Genomic DNA, 18543 nt, shown 5'->3' with positions numbered 1-18543 from the left:
CTTTCATTTACTGTATATACTGTATGCCAGTTAATCAAAATGGTCATTTTAAATTCAAAACATGCCACTAGCTAAGCTTACTCTAGTAATGCACATTAATTGTATTAGTCCTACTAGATATAAACCAAAATCTGAACCAGTAGCCCAATGGTATTCATACAGCATGTGAGTTCACATGTTTACTAAGGCATTTATAGCATACATACACAAAACTATTACATTATGATTTTTTTGATTTGATTTGTTTATTCAATATTCAATAAATAAATATTCAATAAATGTTCTCCACACAAAAATACATAAAATAATAATTTTACAAACACTTGTGATAACCAATAAAAAACATACTATGTGTAGAAGGAAACCTATAAGTTTAAAAACTTTACGCCTAGGCTCATAGAAAAAAATAATAAAAAATTTGTAAAGAAGATAATACAAAAAACGATATATCTAAATAAAAAGGAGAAGGAGAAGCGAAAACACCGGACAGTCGAAGATTCAGACAAGCTCATTAAAAAAGAAGGTAATTTTCAAAGAATGCAATACCAAAGATGGAGTAACAAAAATTACATTTTTTGGGTGCCAACCCATCGAGTAATACAATTATAAAATTATAAACAAACCCTCATACTCTATTTTGAATGCTACAAATTGAAATGATTATCTATTTTTTTGTTATTATCTATCACTATTACATACTGTCATGTGTAGAACCCAAATTCTCATTTACAGTAAAATTAAAAGGCTATGTACATCTCTTAGTGAGACATACTTGCTGCATAATATTTAATTCCCAACAGTTGATAAATTTGCAAGTCTAAAACCATTACATTTTACTAAGAATATAATATATAAGCCTGAGTATTCATAACACATTAATAGTGCTTTATCTGGAACTATGAATACAAGAAAATTGAGCCTACTGAACATGCTATGAATAAAAAAATGTTGAATGAATACATTGAATGGTGACATGGGTAGCTTAGCAGCTGACATAAATAGTAGGATTGACAAGGAAAGAGCATCACTAAAGCAAGGCTAACAAGCATTGCTAAACAGAAATGTTATGGAACTTCAAAATAAAACTAAGGATAAATTTAAAGCTACAAAGGATAGTTTGACTATGAATGTGTGAAACATCAAATCTAAACAGGATACAATAGCTACATGGAAGCTGAATTGCTACGAGTTGAAAGGCATTCTAACAACCTAAGATTTGGTGACATCAAAGAAAAGATCAAATGTAACTTGTAAAGGACATATTTAAAACTGATCTTGGCTTAAATAATATTTCGATTGAAAATGCACACTGAACTGGAAAAATTAAGGTAAAGATCTATGCACAAGACACATTATCATTTATAGGCCGTAGAGATCCATTGTGATGCGAATAGCTAAGGCCATGAAGACACAGCAATCTTTATGTGATAGATGATCTGCCGGCTGCCAACATCCACAAAAAGCATTTAATGAAGGAAAATGATTAAAAATGGTAATCTTTACACATATACTATATGTTGGTAATGATTTACAGTAGGTAGGTACAATGTACAATGTGTAATGTTTATGATTCAGAAATCCTTCTAAACAAATCACCATCTTTCTCATACACATAATGTATTTAATAAAAATGTTATGAACATTCCAGAACACAATTATTGTTTTTTTTTGTTACAAAATATGATCAGATTTATTATTGACAAAAGAACAAATCAAATCAAATCAAATCAAATCAAATCTTTATTCGTTCCATGTATACTAAATTGTACATGGAAAAATTGTTTTCCTCGACAGAAAAATATGGTAAAACATTCATAATTACATCATACATAGAACAAATTTACAATTTAAAAACATTAATTAAAACATCCATCAACAGTAAAACTTTAAAATATATATTGCATGTGCGCTATTATGATCTAACAATCTTTGAGTTAAAAATATGAGTTGAATTTGGTACAAAAGACAGTCGGTTTCTTGACGTATCAGCTCTAGGAGCCCGTAACCGGCCTGACTTGTTCTTAAAAAATTTCATATGTAATGGAGGTTTCTTATCTTCTAATATTTTACTTAATTTACTTAGGACCTGTTTTTCATAAAGATATTTTAAATCATTAACCACACAACCAATTATATTTGATGCTATCTTAGTAATTCTAATGAGACCTTTCTTGTGTGTTTCATTTAAATTACCGAACCAGGCAATAAAAGAGATAACTAGTACTGATTGAATAACTGTTTCATAGAATAATTTTAAAGTACCACAGCTAACATTAAATTTATTTAGCTTTCTTAGGAAATATAACCTTTGGTGACCTTTATTAATTATCTCGGCCGTATTTTTTTCAAAACTAAGTTGATCATCAATATGTGTACCAAGATATTTGGTTTCATGAACACGTTCAATTTTCTGTTCATTAACTATCAGATAACTTTTTTCATTTTTCTTTTTCCTAAAATCCCATATAATTTCTTTCGTTTTATTAAAATTAAGCTTAAGGTAATTGTCATTGCATCATGACATTAATTTAACATATTCAACCTTATACCTATGATCGTCAGCATTTTTCAATAGACCAATCAGTACCATGTCATCTGCGTATTTGATTATATGACACATGCTACATGAAGATCGACATTCACTAGTATATATTGTAAATAAACTTGGTGACAGACAACACCCCTGGGGTGCACCAGTGTTGATCCTTCTAATCTCTGAGATAGATTTACCAACTTTAACATACTGTAGCTGATTTGTAAGAAAATCACCAACCCATAGAGCAAGGTAAGGATTAACCTTCCATTCAGACATTTTGTTCATTAAAATATGAGGCTGCATCAAATTAAATGCAGATGAAAAGTCTATGAATAGCCCTTGAGCATAGGTCCCCTTCTTATCTAAATGTGAAACCACCAGGTCTAACAAGGTTATAATAGCATCATCGACCCCTCTATTACATTGATATGCAAATTGGTTATTATCCATAAAATCACTACATTCAGACATTAGTTGACTTCTAACAATTTTATAAAGGATCTTCATTAGAATAGATGTTAATGCCACTGGTCTGAAGTCGTTAATGATTTTAGGGTTAAACATTTTCGGAACAGGTATAATCTCAGAGACCTTCCATAGATCAGGTACCAGCCCCGTGTTCAGTGAACACTGGAAAAGCTGGCTTATTATAGGTGAAAGCTGAGAGGCACATGATCTAATCAAACGCCCTGATACACCGTCCGGACCCTTTACTTTACTAACATTTACCCTTTCCATATATTTCTTAACATCATCTACATAAATCTTTATTGCACTTTTATCATTCATTCATTATTATTCAACTATATGTGATTCGCTTTTTATAAATCAATAAAACAAAAAAAAATTCTATAATTGGCTTTGTTTACAAGTCAACTCAAATCTAATAACATAGAACATTTTGCTGTTATTATAAATTAATTGTTTTCAAGATTTAGATCATGAAGATTTTGTAGTATTGTGGGAGAATTCAACATTGTTTTAATCAAATTTAATAAGCATAATCTAATTAACAATTATTTTATATCATCTTATCAACTATTGTACTTTTTCCCTACGATTTCTAAACCAACGAGAATTACAAAAACTAATGCAGAACTTATTGATCATTTTTACACAGACCAATAGGCCTACCAATTTTGATATTTATCAGGTATTACAATTCAGACATCTCTGATCATTTACCTATTTAAAAAATAATTGATTATGATTAACTTTAAATAAGGTTGACGTTCCTGACCATTCATACTATATTAGAGATATAGGTGTATTTTGCTTTTATCTTTCTAAAACTGATTGGTCTAAACTATACTAATGTTGGATACATTATTTTATACTTTTTGCAGTTCAAGAAAAAAACAAACACTAAAATAACTATGGATGACACGACTACAAAGTCATCACTATGTTCAAAATTACCAATAATTTAGCACAAAAAATTGAAATATGAAACAAAATTATAGGTCTACATGACCAGCCCACCATGGTTGGGGTGGAGCTAAGAACATTTTGAAAAATAGAGTTGCTATGTCCCGGAAATTTAACTTATTATACTTCGAAGCATAAAACAAAATATATACCGGTACATCTCCAGAACCAGCCCTACCAAGTGTAGCGACAACGTTAAAAAATGTAAGCACAAGAAGGAATCTAACCACCCCACCTAAATAGATTTAGTAAACATAAGCATAAACTTTAACAAATTCATAAATATTCCGATATCTTAAGATATAAAAAGTAAAGCAACATTATTACTGCACTGTCAAATTTCAAAGAAAAAAATGCTACAAAACTAATTAATTCAATCAGATTAAATGTAACATAAAAAATGAGAAATAATACATTCTGTAATTAATCCCGGTAAAGAAAGTAAAAATACACCTCATGTTAAAATAATGATGAATATTTTTATGATACAAACCTAATTAGACAGAATTTAGTGATTATTTTTCATAAATTTGTAAAACTTTGTAATTCTATATTCCTAAAAATACCAAAGACCTCATCTCTTAATTACCACCTCCCATTATAGTACGGCCGTTCCAAGGCAAAACAACGTAACTACAAAATGTTGCTTTTCGAGAAAAATTGAATTGAAGTTTGAGTGTTTGCATTTCAACAACAAATTATCGTAATGATGTGAAATTTTGCATGAGTATATATAAATAATAATTATTATTAAATACAAAATGTTAAATAATTTAAACAATTTGATCAAAAGTTATTACCACTTTTAACAGATACGTTGTTTTGCCTTGGAAATGACGTTCATAGAATGAAAGTCATTTCTGAGGCAAAACAACGTAACTACGATATTCTGTGGCAAAACAACGTAACTGTGGTCATTTCATGGCAAAACAACGTAACTGTGATGATTTTAAAAACAATGGATTGAAACTCTTTTTGAACAACAGGGAGAGCTGGGATCATCCAATGATGGCTAGAAACTAGGTTGGCTTAACAAAAAATGCATTTGATGCTAGGCTTAGCCATTTGCATCTACTAGGCCTATTTATGATATAGACTTATTATAGCCTACCTACTAGTCTGCTACTACAAGGCCTAGTACAACAATGCAAAGACGGCCGTCCTACTAGGCTAGGCCTAGCCTACATCCAACGACAGTACTGGGGTACTAGACTAGATTAGGTAGGTTTGTCAAAAATAATAGCCTAGCCTAGTTTAGAGCTTGTTTGAACTTTTTCGTAAATATAGTTAATTCTTAGAATAAATTTTAGTTGAAAAATTAGTTGTCTAGCGTAATAAGCCTAGTATTGTTTGATATCTTTTACTTTTAGTTAAGATCGTTGCTATGCATATCGTCATGCATCAGCGGTTTCTGTCTCAAAATTACGTAACTTAGCTGATTGTGTGAATTTGAAGAGAAAATCGTATGCATTTCCGTGGCAGAACAACGTATCTGGTAGATACGTTGTTTTGCCTTGGAAAATACCAGAATTATTTGTTTTTTGCTTAAAGATACGTGGTACTATCTCTAAAAATAATGATCTCTGAAACCTGAAATTTTTACAGGTTGTTCATAAATTTGTAATAATTCCCCAAATATAAAAATCTCAAAATTGACAAAAATGCGAGTTACGTGGTTTTGCCTTGGAACGGCCGAGTATCTCATTTATATCTGACACAGAAGTGCTTAGTATAATTAAAGGAGGGTTCCGGGTTTAAAATGAAAAGTAAAAAATATAAAATATATTTGTTTGTCTCTTGAACGGTAAAAGTTTCAATTTATATAAGCGCCCAGTGAAGCAGAACAAAGGCTGTGAAATGAGGCCAGATTACAAGTGCGGCTACTAGTCAGGTTAATTTTAAGTCTGTACGACTAGTCAGTAAGGAGATAAGAAGGTCAAAGGTCAAATTGTCCGTTAGTATGTGTCAAGGTCAATAATGCCACTTCCTGTCATTTTGGGGTAAAATTTTTCATTGCATTAAATATGAATTTATACTTTCGGAATAATTTAAGCCCAATCGTACTGTATGTCTCTAGACCAAAAATTATACATTTATTTAAGTTCAGGGTCAAAGGTCATTGAACAAGAGAAGCGATGCGAGTAAGACGTGTCGAATAATCGCTCCTGGAAATCAAACATTTCACGTGTCACACCAGCTGAATGCATTGTTACACATAGTGGCAACCTACGTTTACTATTGTTCATTTACCTCAAGGAATTTTGTTTACTCGATTCCAGTGTTTTATTTGCCCGCAACATGGGCGGTGGTAAGCCAAAAGGAGGACAGAGGAACGATTCGCCTGCAGCCAGGCCACGTCGTAACCAAAAAGAGACTGAAGGAAAAGGCATCCCTTGCCTTGAAGATAAGTTAGATAAGTCCAATTGCGACATAGACTCTAAGGAAAATGAAGAAAATGGAACAGGAAATCGAGGACATTAGGGAATCACTGGATGAAAGTGAACAATATTCCAGGAGGAACTGTTTGGTGATACACGGACTGGAGGAGAAAGTAGGTGAGAATACCGATAATATTGTTACACAATTATTTAGTTCTAAGATGAACCTTACGGTGAATCAAAATGACATTGATAGGAGTCACAGACTAGGCCCCAAGAAACCAAGTAACGGCAAGCCCCGGGGAGTTATTGTGAAGTTCGCTCAATACAATAAAAGGAATGAAGTTTTTAAAGCAAAAAGAAAACTGAAAGGTACCAATACCTTTATACACGAGAACCTAACAATGAAAAGGATGAAATTGTTAAGAACCATCAAAACCCAGGATAATTCTGCCTTGACCGCAGTCTGGACCCAAGATGGACGCATACATGTACTAACTAAGAATAATAAGAAGATTGTCGTAACAAAATTTTCCGATCTCAACAAACTGCATTCCACCTAATTTACCGTGTGGTATTACATTAAATGTGAAATTGTGAGATTTCTTGTTTTTGCCCTGAAACCAGAATTTTAACTATTGTATACATTATAGACTGCATTAACTGTTTGGTGCGTGTGCTTTATTGTGATTCTTTTTATTGTAAATTGTGTTTTTTTTATTATTGTATTGCTAACCTGCCGGTTTTTAGTCATTTAGTTAAACGCCATTTTGCTTAACAGCTTTGGTGAATTGATTGAATTTTGTTCTTTTTTCCAATACTACTTTATGAGCATGACTCAATATGAAAATAAATCGAGTCCTACACATTCCATAGATTGCTTTGAAAGTGACGAAGCTGGTTTATGCAAATATTTCACTCCAACACAACTAAATGAGCTACAGGCGCAAATTGATAACAATGGTATCTTTACAACGTTACACATGAATGCACGTAGTCTTCCAAAACACTTCGACGAAATTAGCATTATGTTAGATACCATAGGTCGTGCGTTTGATGTACTTGGTTTCTCGGAAACCTGGATAAATAAGAACACGCCAATTGACTTATTAAATATCAATGGATACAATATGTACACTTGTAATAGAGAAGGTAGAGTCGGTGGTGGAGTTTGTCTATATTTAAAAGAACAAATCAACACCGTAACACGTGATGATTTTGTATTTAATGATAACTCCATTGATTCACTTTTTCTAGAAATAATAAACACAAACGGCAAAAATACTATTGTAGGTATGTTGTATCGACCACCAAATTCAAATGTCAACTCATTTAACTCTGATCTAGAAGAAATCTTACATAAACTTAATCGCGAAAACAAAAACTGCTATATCTTAGGAGATTTTAATCAAGACTAAAATAAAATATGACATTCAAAAAACAACACAAGAATTCACAAACATTATTTACTCAACATCTTTTAATCCATTAATCAACTTACCCACCAGAATAACATCGTCTTCTGCTACAATTTTAGATAATATTATTACAAATGATGATAACATTTCGCATTGTGGAGTAATAGTCACTGACATTACCGATCATCTACCCATTTTCATGACAACACACTTGTCATTAAATACTAACACACAAGCTCCAATTACAAAACAAAAAATAATTAATGATAAAACATTAAATAACTTGCTTATTGCTATTTCTAATGAGGATTGGGGTGAACTATATTTATGCACAGATACCAATACATCATATAACCTATTTATTATAAAACTATCCAATCTCATAGATAATAACATACCTACAAAAAGTAATAAGCCAAATGGTAAAACAAAGAAAAAACCATGGATCACAACAGGAATTTTGATTTCAATAAAAAAGAAAAATGAACTTTATAAAAAATACCTTAAAAACCCAACACAATTATTAAAAAATATATATAAAAAGTACAAAAATATTTAATTAGAATTCGGAAAAAACAATATTATTCCAAAAAACTGGATGCAGCTCGACACGATTCAAAGCAAACATGGACAGTTTTAAATGAAGTTCTAAATAGAAAAAAATCGAGTGTTAAGCCAAATGAGGTAATTAACCATAGTAATAAAACTTTGGTATGTGATCCAAAAGGTATGTCTGATGCTTTTAATGACTTCTTCTCCAACATTGGAAATGAATTAGCAAACAAAATACCAAATGTAAACAATTCTGACTTTAAACAATATATGAAAGAGAGTCAATCCCAATCCATAATTTGCAATCCTACGAATGAAGAAGAGGTCATTGAAATAGTTAGTCAAATCAAAAATTCAAATTCAGAAGGTGTTGAAAGTAATCGCATTCTAAAACATATTATTGCTGCTGTGGCATCTCCTCTTGTACATATCTTTAAACTCTCTTGAGACAGGCATGGTCCCTGATAGTATGAAAGTAGCTAGAGTAGTTCCAATTTTTAAATCTGGCAATAAAAGTGATGTCAGTAATTATAGGCCGATCTCTATTCTGCCTACCGCTTCAAAAATTCTTGAAAAAATTGTTCAAATTAGAGTAAATAATTATATCACAAAGTTTAACATCCTTAATAATGCACAATATGGTTTCAGAAAAAAACAGTTCTACTTTTATGGCCGTTATAGATCTGGTTGAACGAATAACCGATGCGCTTGATAAGAAAAAAAATACCATCGGAATATTTATTGATTTGTCAAAAGCGTTTGACACCATCAACCATGATATACTTCTTAAAAAATTGGAACACTATGGCATAAGAGGCACGGCCCTTAAATGGTTTAGAAACTATATTAGTGGAAGGAAACAATTTACGTCTATTGATAACACAAGTTCGTGTTTGATGGATATAAATTGCGGTGTACCACAGGGTTCAATTCTGGGGCCTCTACTTTTTATTTTGTACATTAACGATGTATTTAATTGCTCAAACTCGTTATCTTTTGTTTTATTTGCTGACGACACAAACATATCTGCATCTCACGAAAACTTGGATACGCTCATAGAACTAGTTAATGGTGAACTAAAAAATGTTTCGGATTGGTTCATGTGCAATAAAATATCAATCAACGTTAAAAAAACTAATTACATAATTTTCCGCAATCAGCGAAATCCAAGTAATTTAGAGAATGTAAATATTTATGTCAACAATAAAAGAATAGATAGAGTTAAATCGACTAAATTCCTTGGAGTACATATTGATGAATTTCTCACATATAAGAACCACATCAATGTTACAGCTAGGAAAATATCTCGATATGTAGGCATACTATATAAAGTAAGACATTTTTTACCAACCTATGCTCTCTGGACAACATACAAATCACTCATTGAACCAGTATTAAATTATTGCAACATAATATGGTGTAGCACATTTCCAAGTTATCTAGATGAGTTATTTAAACTCCAGAAAAGGGCATTACGAGCTATAACATGGTCAAAGTTTAATGATTCAATGACTGAATGTTTCTATAAATTTAAACTTCTTAAAATTGCGGATATCAATAAGTACCAAATTGGGCTTTTCATGTATAATGTTACTACTAATCAGGACATGCGTTTTTCATCGCTCTTTATTAAAAATGGTTCTTACCATAATTATAATACAAGATCTAAAGACAAAATGAGACTCAGAAAACGTAATCGTACTTCTACTAGTTTTACTGTGTCATGTGTGGGACCCAAATTGTGGAATGACTTGAATTACGAACTACAAAGTACCAAATCAATAATTATATATATTTAAATCATGGTTTAAAGAACATTTATTATCATTTTACAAATAATTTAAAAAATAATACTTGTTGCAGGATTTAGCTTTTTAATTATTTATGTTTTAGTTTTTTAGGCTAGTTAGGGACGTAGGGGGACACAACTAATCAAGCTCTTTTGAGTTTTTATGTGTTTCCTTTTCATCTTTTTTATGTTCTCATATATTGTTGTTGTATATTTTCATGATTGAGGATGAATAAAGAATATTTGAATTTGAATTTGAAGGTCAATTCCGGTCATTAAAAAAAAAAAGGTTTTCATTACAACAAATAATATACAGATATAACTTCTGAACAAGTTAAGCCCAATTTTAAGTTTGTACGACTATTCGGTAATGAGATGAGAAGGTCAAAGGTCAAATTGTCCGTTAGTATGTGTCAAGGTTAATAATGCCACTTCCTGTCATTCTGGGGTCAAATTTTTCATTGCATTAAAATTACCAGAGGTAACTGGGGATGATGGGCTAATGGATCCTTGATACAAGACTCTTTGGGAACGTCCCAATAGAAATGACTTGATCCATTTCCAGACATTGCCTCTGATATTAAAGTGGCTAGCCAGCTTATTTAAAATAATATGGTGAGGCAGTTTATCAAACGCTTTGGCATAGTCGAGAAAGATAACATCAATTCTGGGGGCTTTAGTTTTATCTAGCGAAGATGCCCAGGAATGAGTTAGGTTGGTAAGTTGGGTAACACAGGAACGTGAGGGGAAAAAACCGTGCTGGACATCAGTAATTGGACAATTATAAGCAGCGTGATCAGATATACTTGAAAACAGTATTTTTTCAAGCGGTTTCGAACAAATAGGGGTAAGGGATATTGGTCTGTAATTACAAATTGCATTTTTATCACCAGATTTAAATATAGGAGTGATGTGAGACATTTTCCACTTAGCGGGGATTTCCCCCATACGCAGGGACAAGTTAAACAAATTAAATAATGGTGGAGCAATAAATTCGGAAGCAGATTTCAATATGTATGGATGCACGGAATCAGGACCTGGAGATTTATTAGATGAAAGTCCATTAATCACCTTCTCAACATTGGAGACGTTAAAGTTAAGTTGAGAAAGTTCAGGGATTGGGACATTACAAACCGGAGGTTCACAGCTGAGAATTATGGGTGAGTTAAAAACAGAAACAAAAACATCATTAAATGAACTAGCAATTACAGGGTGTGACGAAACATTCACACCATTAATATTAAAAGATAACGGTGCTGGTGATCTTCTACGTTCTCTAACAAAACGCCAGAAAGCTTTACGAGTAGAGTCACTTGTAAATAATTTGTTGACATATGAATAATACGACTTATTGCATAGACGCTTAACCTTATTACGAATAGACTTATAGTCATCCCATGCAGATACAGAACCAATACGTTTGGCTTTTCTAAACAGTCTATGCTTTATATTGATAAATTGCTTGATGTCATTGGTAACCCATGGGGAATGTTTCCGCTGCTTGCGTGATTTCAACGGAACTGAGTCACGGACAATAACTGTAAAAATATCCAGAAATCCATCCCATGAGTTGTCAACTGAGTTTTCATCCATGAAGACATTCCATGGGGCAAGGTGGACAAGTTTTTTTAGATGGTCAATATCAGTTTTGTGGTAAGCAACAAAATTACGTACCAACAATTTAGAATACGGTTTGGAAAGTAATACGTTAAAGGAAACTGCATACTGATCACTGGGTTATCAATGACATCAAGTGAAATTAAACGGTCTGGCCTGTTTGAAAAAACAAGATCAATTATTGTACCAGATGATGGGACCAACTGATTAGGCCTAGTGATTTCCTCAACAAGCTGAGTACAATTTAAAGCATTCATAGTGTCAAGAAAAATGGTAGGTATCGTATGTTTAAGATTCCAATTTAAATTAAAATCCCCAACAAAATAAATATCATCATACTTTGGTAAGTGAGGTAATAAAGGCAGAAGAAAATTGTTACTAAAGTCATTCCAGAAGGACACTGGAAAGTTCGGTGGGCAGTAACAAACAGCAAAAAGCATCTTATAATTGTCAATCGAAATAGAAAAACATTTAACTTCATGAGGACCAGAGTCCAGCAAATGACAATGAATTGGATTCAGTTCGTTCTTTATTGCTGCTAATACACCGCCTCCTTTCTTGTTGGGTCTGTCCTTTCTGATCACCATATAATCTTGAGGAATGCCCAGTGAAGATGTCAAATCTTCTGATGTAAGCCAGGATTCAGTTATTGCTAAAATATCAATGTTTTGAATAGAGAGAAACGCTTGTAATTGAATGGTCTTGTTCCGAAGACTGCGGGCATTCATGTTAAGACAATTCAAAGTTGACGCAGTACTGATAGATGAACTCGATGAACGCAGCTGCTGCTCCTGTGCCTGATGCTGATTTACAGGGCCTGGGTTAGGGTGTATGTCACTATCACATGATAAACTACAATAGTGTCGTGTTGCAGTTGAGTTAGAATAAAGGACCTGAGGAGGGCCTTGAAATTTGCGCTTGATAATACTCGGATTGTTTGAACAGTAATTGTGCGATAAGTAGGCATGCTGCTCAACACTATGACTCCAAAAGAGCGATAAAAGGACATGAGAAATATAAATAATAGTTATGCTCACCATCTTGAATGCAAAGAAATCCAAGCGAAATAAGAATCCTGTGTACAATGATGATGAGTCCAAGCATTGACAGGCAAATGATCACAATCGACTTTTACAGGACATCACAGCACAGTTAAAGTATTTAAAAAACAGTTATTATCATAAAAATTGTCAACAAACATCAAAAATTGGAAAATAACTGGTAAAATAATCTTGATACGGCCCTCGACAAATCAAGATGGACGACAACAACGGAAAAATATTTGAACACTGCGTAAAATTGCTTAAAATTCAATCAGCGACTATAAAACTGTGGGTCGGTTCTTATAATATATGATTAAAAAATGTACTCCATATAGTATAAAAGCTAAAATGGAAGTCCAACGCTTTATACAAGTTGAAAATATATTGCACTATGCCTAGGCTAGGGGTGCGCCCTGCCTTCACACTGTCGTCGCCGGGAACGTTTGAAATTCCCGGGTAACAAGAATAGTCAATCAGGTGAAATTCGGGCCTAGGGAGCTCTTCCAGAACACAACCGCTCGCAGTGAATCCTTCCAGAACAGAGATATAAGCTATTTGAATATGTTGGCCGCTATCTTGAAAAGGCCCATAAAACAAAAACTCCATTTACGCGCGCACTTTCTAATGTTACAAATTGCGGTAGCGTTAAAAAAGTTAACAATTGATGTGAAGCAAACGTGGCTGAAAATGACGTTAAAAAATATTCATTGTTTCGAAGTTATAACCAAGATTTCAGAAAATCACGCGTAACTTACGCTACGCGGCTCTGACATCTTCAAAAAGCTTGGCTGGACAACTTCAGTAAAATGTCTAAATGCTGAACGAGTTACAACATATTATGTTTACACGTTGAAGAGAAACAGCGTGCACAAAATAAGAAGAGTAAAATATTTCAAACGCAATTTACGCGAAAACTTTCTAGTCTCCAAAAATTTGTTAACCATTCCAAAAGTTAGCCATTGATGTGAAGAAAACGTGGTTGAAAATTTCGTTAAAAAATATTTATCGGTTTCGAAGTTATGACCGATTTAAGATTTTCAGAAAATCGCGCGTGACTTACGCTACGCGGATCTGACAGCGTCCAAAAGCCTGGCTGAACATCTTCAGTTAAATGTCTAAATGTTGACCAAGTTACAACATGTTACGTTACACGTTGAAGAGAAAACGCGTGCACAAAATCTGAGAAAGAAAGAAGAAAAATAAAAAAAAAAGTAACACTACAATAACAAAGGTTATCCACTTGGCGGATAACCAATTAGAGCACGATTCAGGTCATTTTAAACGTTTGAAAAATTGCCACGAGGTGCGCACATTTCTACACGCGCACGGCGCAGGAAACACGTATGAGCATTTCTTTTGCACGATTTGTGTTTTTCAATCTTCGGTTAACAATTTTACGTTATTTTATTCACTTTTCAACTTCAAATGGCTTGACACTTTGTGAAAATTTAAGTCATATCAAGCGCAAACTTTCTATGGATTAAAAATAGCATGTTTCAAAAAATGTTACGCGCGCACGCGCGCTTCAAATTTTAGAATGCGAAAAAACAACTTCTAATCAACTTTCTATGCGTTTCATGTCATTTTGAGCATGTCAAAAATTCCCACGCGCGCAAAAATTGTTACGCACGCGGTGCACACGTAGCGTTAAAAACATATTTCTTATGTTTTTTCAGCCTTTTCTAGTAATGTTACCAACTTTTAAACAATTTCGACTTAAAATTACGTCATACGAGCACGTCGAATTAGATAATTTGCATGCGTTTTTGGTGAAAAAGTTCAAAAATTCGTCAAAATTATGCCTATTTTTAAACAGTCATAGATTCTAAACAACGAGATGAACTTTTTTTTAATTACATATTCTGGAAGTTGATGAGTTGTAGAAATCGGATCATGAATCAATATGGCTAACCGGACATTGTGACATCATCGTATGGCCACACGAATGTAAAATATCGGATTTTTTACTCTTTCGTTATTGCTCATCACATTAAATGGAGAGCATCACGCTTATCTGTATTCCTTTTTCTCCGAGATTTTAATAGTGTCTAGGTCAATCAACTATCTTATGCATGAGTTAAAAATATTTAATTTTTATAACATCATCATGCCTAAAAATTTTAATTACATGTATACAGATTATACTGTGTACTTTAAAATGTATATACTATAATATATGTCAAATTATGACAAAAAATAGACAGAATTTAGCATTAACAACATATCATTTTCTTCAGTTAAGGTCATAATGCCATAATCTTTTTCTGTGTGCAACATTCCAACGTATGATGTGCACGTGGCGTTTGTCAAGCGGATAACTAACTCGTCAAAGTGACGAGTTTCATGTCTAGTTCTTCTTTCTTTCCCGGATTTTTGTTGCAGCTATATCTCAAATGTTTGTAGACATAACTTTGTATAACTTTGTCATAAGATTGACCTGTAGCTGTAGATGTGCAGGAAACTTTGTTATATGATGTTAGAGTCACGCAGCGTAAGTTACGCGTGATTTTATGAATTTCAATGATTGATCATAGATTAAAAACCAAAAGTCATTTTGTATTGATACTTATTGAAAATTTAAGTCATATTAAGGGCAAACTTTTTATGGATTAAAAATGGCATGTTTCAAAAGAAGTTACGCGCGCACGCGCATTTAAAGTTTCAAAATGCGCAAAATTAATTTCTAATCAACTTTCTACGCTGATCATGACATTTTGAACATGTCAAAAATTCCCGCGCGCACGAAAAAAATTATGCGTAAGGTGCGCACGGAGCATAAAAACCATGTTTTTTCTCTTGAATTATGATTTTCCAGCCTTTCCTAGTCATTTTAAAAAAGATTGACATCATTTCAAATTAAAATGACGTCATACGAACACGTTGATTTATACGATTTGCGCGCGTTTTAGTTGAAAAAGTTATAAATATTGTCAAAATAATGCCAATTTTGAATCTATTATAGCTCCTCAGGATCATCCACGACCCCCAATTTTTAAAATTTTATATGTAAGTAGATATGTTGTAGATATGAATTCATGCAAAATCTTTACCCCTCGGATGTTATGACGTCATCGTATGGCCACACAAATGTAAAATATAGGGTTTTTACTCTAGTTTCTTATTTCTTTCTCCCTCATTTTTGTGTCTCACGTATCTCAAAAACTTGTAAACATAACATTTCATAACTTTGTCAAGATATGGGCATTTACGTGAAGTTGTGCACCTCCTATTTTTGAATGACGTCAGAGTTGCGCAACGTGACTTACGTGCGATTTATGATTTTTTATGAGTGATCATAGACTAAAAACCAAGCATAAATTTGTTTTGACACTTCGTGAAAATTTAAGTCATATCAAGGGCAAACTTTTTGTGGATTAAAAATGGCATGTTTTACAAGACGTTACGCGTGCACGCGCATTTCTCCTCTATTTTTGTGTCTCGCGTATCTCAAAAACGTCTAAACATAACATTTCATAACTTTGTTAACATATGAACATTCACGTGAAGTTGTGCACCTCCTATTGTGAATGACGTCAGAAATGCGCAACGTGACTTACGCGCGATTTTATGAATTTCGCGTATTTAACATAGATTTAAAACCATATAACAATTTAAATTGAAACTTAGCAAAAGTTTGATTTATATCATGCGCTAACTTTCTGTGGAAAAAAAATTGCGTGTTTTAGACAAAGTTACGCCCCGCACACGCATTTAAAATTCAAAAAGCGCAAAATTAATTTTTAATCAACTTTCTACGCTGATCATGATATTTTGAGCATGTCAAAATTTCCCACGTGCGCGAACAATTTTATGCGCGTGGTGCGCACGTAGCGCTAAAAGTTTTTTTTTTATTGAATTATGTTTTTCCAGCCTTTTAAAGTAATTTTACCAATTTTAAAACAATTTCGACTTACAATTACGTCATACGGGCACGTTGAATTGGATACTTTACGTGCGTTTTTGATGAAAAAGTTAAAAAATTTGTCAACATTATGCCTTTTTTTAAACAGTCATAGATTCTAAACAACGTGGTGAACTTTTTTTTAATTACATATTCTGGAAGTTGATGAGGATGAGAATCATGAATCAATATGGATAACCGGACATTGTGACGTCATCGTATGGCCACACGAATGTAAAATCTAGGATTTTTGTCTCTTTCGTTATTGCTCATCATATTCAATGGAGCGCATCACGCCTATCTGTATTCCTTTTTCTCCGAAATTTTAATATTATCTAGCTCAATCAACTATCTTACGCATGAGTTAAAAATATTTTAATTTTTATGACGTCATCATGCCTAAAAATTTTAATTAACAGCGTCAATAATTTCATCTTTACAGTAAATTTTAATCTGTTATAGCTCGTAAGAATAAAATGTGATAATCACGATTAAAACGTTTTCAGGAAGCTATGGGATTGTAGATACGAAATCATGTGAACTTTTTGCCAATCAGATGTTGTGACGTCATCATATGGCCAGTTAAATAAACAAAGTCATATTTTCATCTTTTGCGTCATAGTTCATTATATTTAAAAGAGCGCGCATTAATATTTCACGTATTTAAATTTCTTCTAAACATTAATATGTTGTTGCTGAGATAATTTTCTTCCGAAATTACTACCTTCGCGTTTCCTTTTGAAACCGTCAACATGTTAAAAATTAAAATAAAATACGGGTCCCGTAATTTCACCTATTTTACACTGTTTGTGACATGTATACAGATTATACTGTGTATACTATATGACACAAAATAACAGAATTCAGCAATAACAACATATCATATTCTTCAGTTCAGGTCATAATGCCATAATCTTTTTCTGTGTGCAATATCCCAACGTATGACGTGCACGTGGTGTTTGTCGTGCGGATAACTAACTCGTCAAAGTGACGAGTTTCATGTCTAGTTTTATAATTACTCCTCTCTAATGTTTCATATGAACATACTAGATTAAATTAAATTATTTAATATATTTTATGGTGCCTCGCACTTTTGGTACAATAGTGCAGTTACACTTCGTACTGACTCGCTTGAATTGCAATTAACATGGTCACGTGGACTCCACTGACTCCACTGACTCCAATGAATCCATGGCTTGCAGTTTGTCAATACCCAGATTATTTACATGGTTAGTCATTTTGCTTGTTGACATCTAGAGTGATTTTTTTTTATTAGACCGTGCTATTGTTTTTGCTATTAGTTATCGCATCTCATGCTTTGTTGTATAGTATTTTTTATGACTATTACTACACATTACAGTGTTATCATTCTTAACGTTATTCCACTACAATTTGCATTTATTAGATTTGTTGTTTCCATTCCAGTTTAGTTGTATCATGGCGAAAAACAATTCAACTGTCAGTGACACAGTTAAATACTCTCTTAGTACAGACGTATTAATAGTTTGGCTATGAAAAAAGAAAAACAACCAATCCTGCGCTTACTCCTTTTTTGGAGAGTAAACTATCTAGGCCTATCTACCTATTTAGACTATAGACGATCAGGACACCATAGATGCGGCGGACGGCGATCGGACCTTGTTTTTCCTCAATATTTACAGCCGATTTTGTAGAACGTTTTAGGTTTAGATTGTTTAGGAGTTTGGTTGATAGGATGGGTTTGGAATCCACTGAGTTTTGATATTTATGGGCCAATCGTCTAGTAGGCTAGCTAGGCCCCAATGTTTTACCGTAGCCATCGTTGCATGGAATCCCTCCTATTCAGAATGGCTCTCACCCATAAAAAAAAATGATTTAGGCTTGGCCTACTAGTACGTGAAG

This window comes from Antedon mediterranea, chromosome 3, assembly GCF_964355755.1.
Source record: "Antedon mediterranea chromosome 3, ecAntMedi1.1, whole genome shotgun sequence".
Lineage (NCBI taxonomy): Eukaryota > Metazoa > Echinodermata > Crinoidea > Comatulida > Antedonidae > Antedon > Antedon mediterranea.
This window is presented reverse-complemented; position numbering follows the sequence as displayed.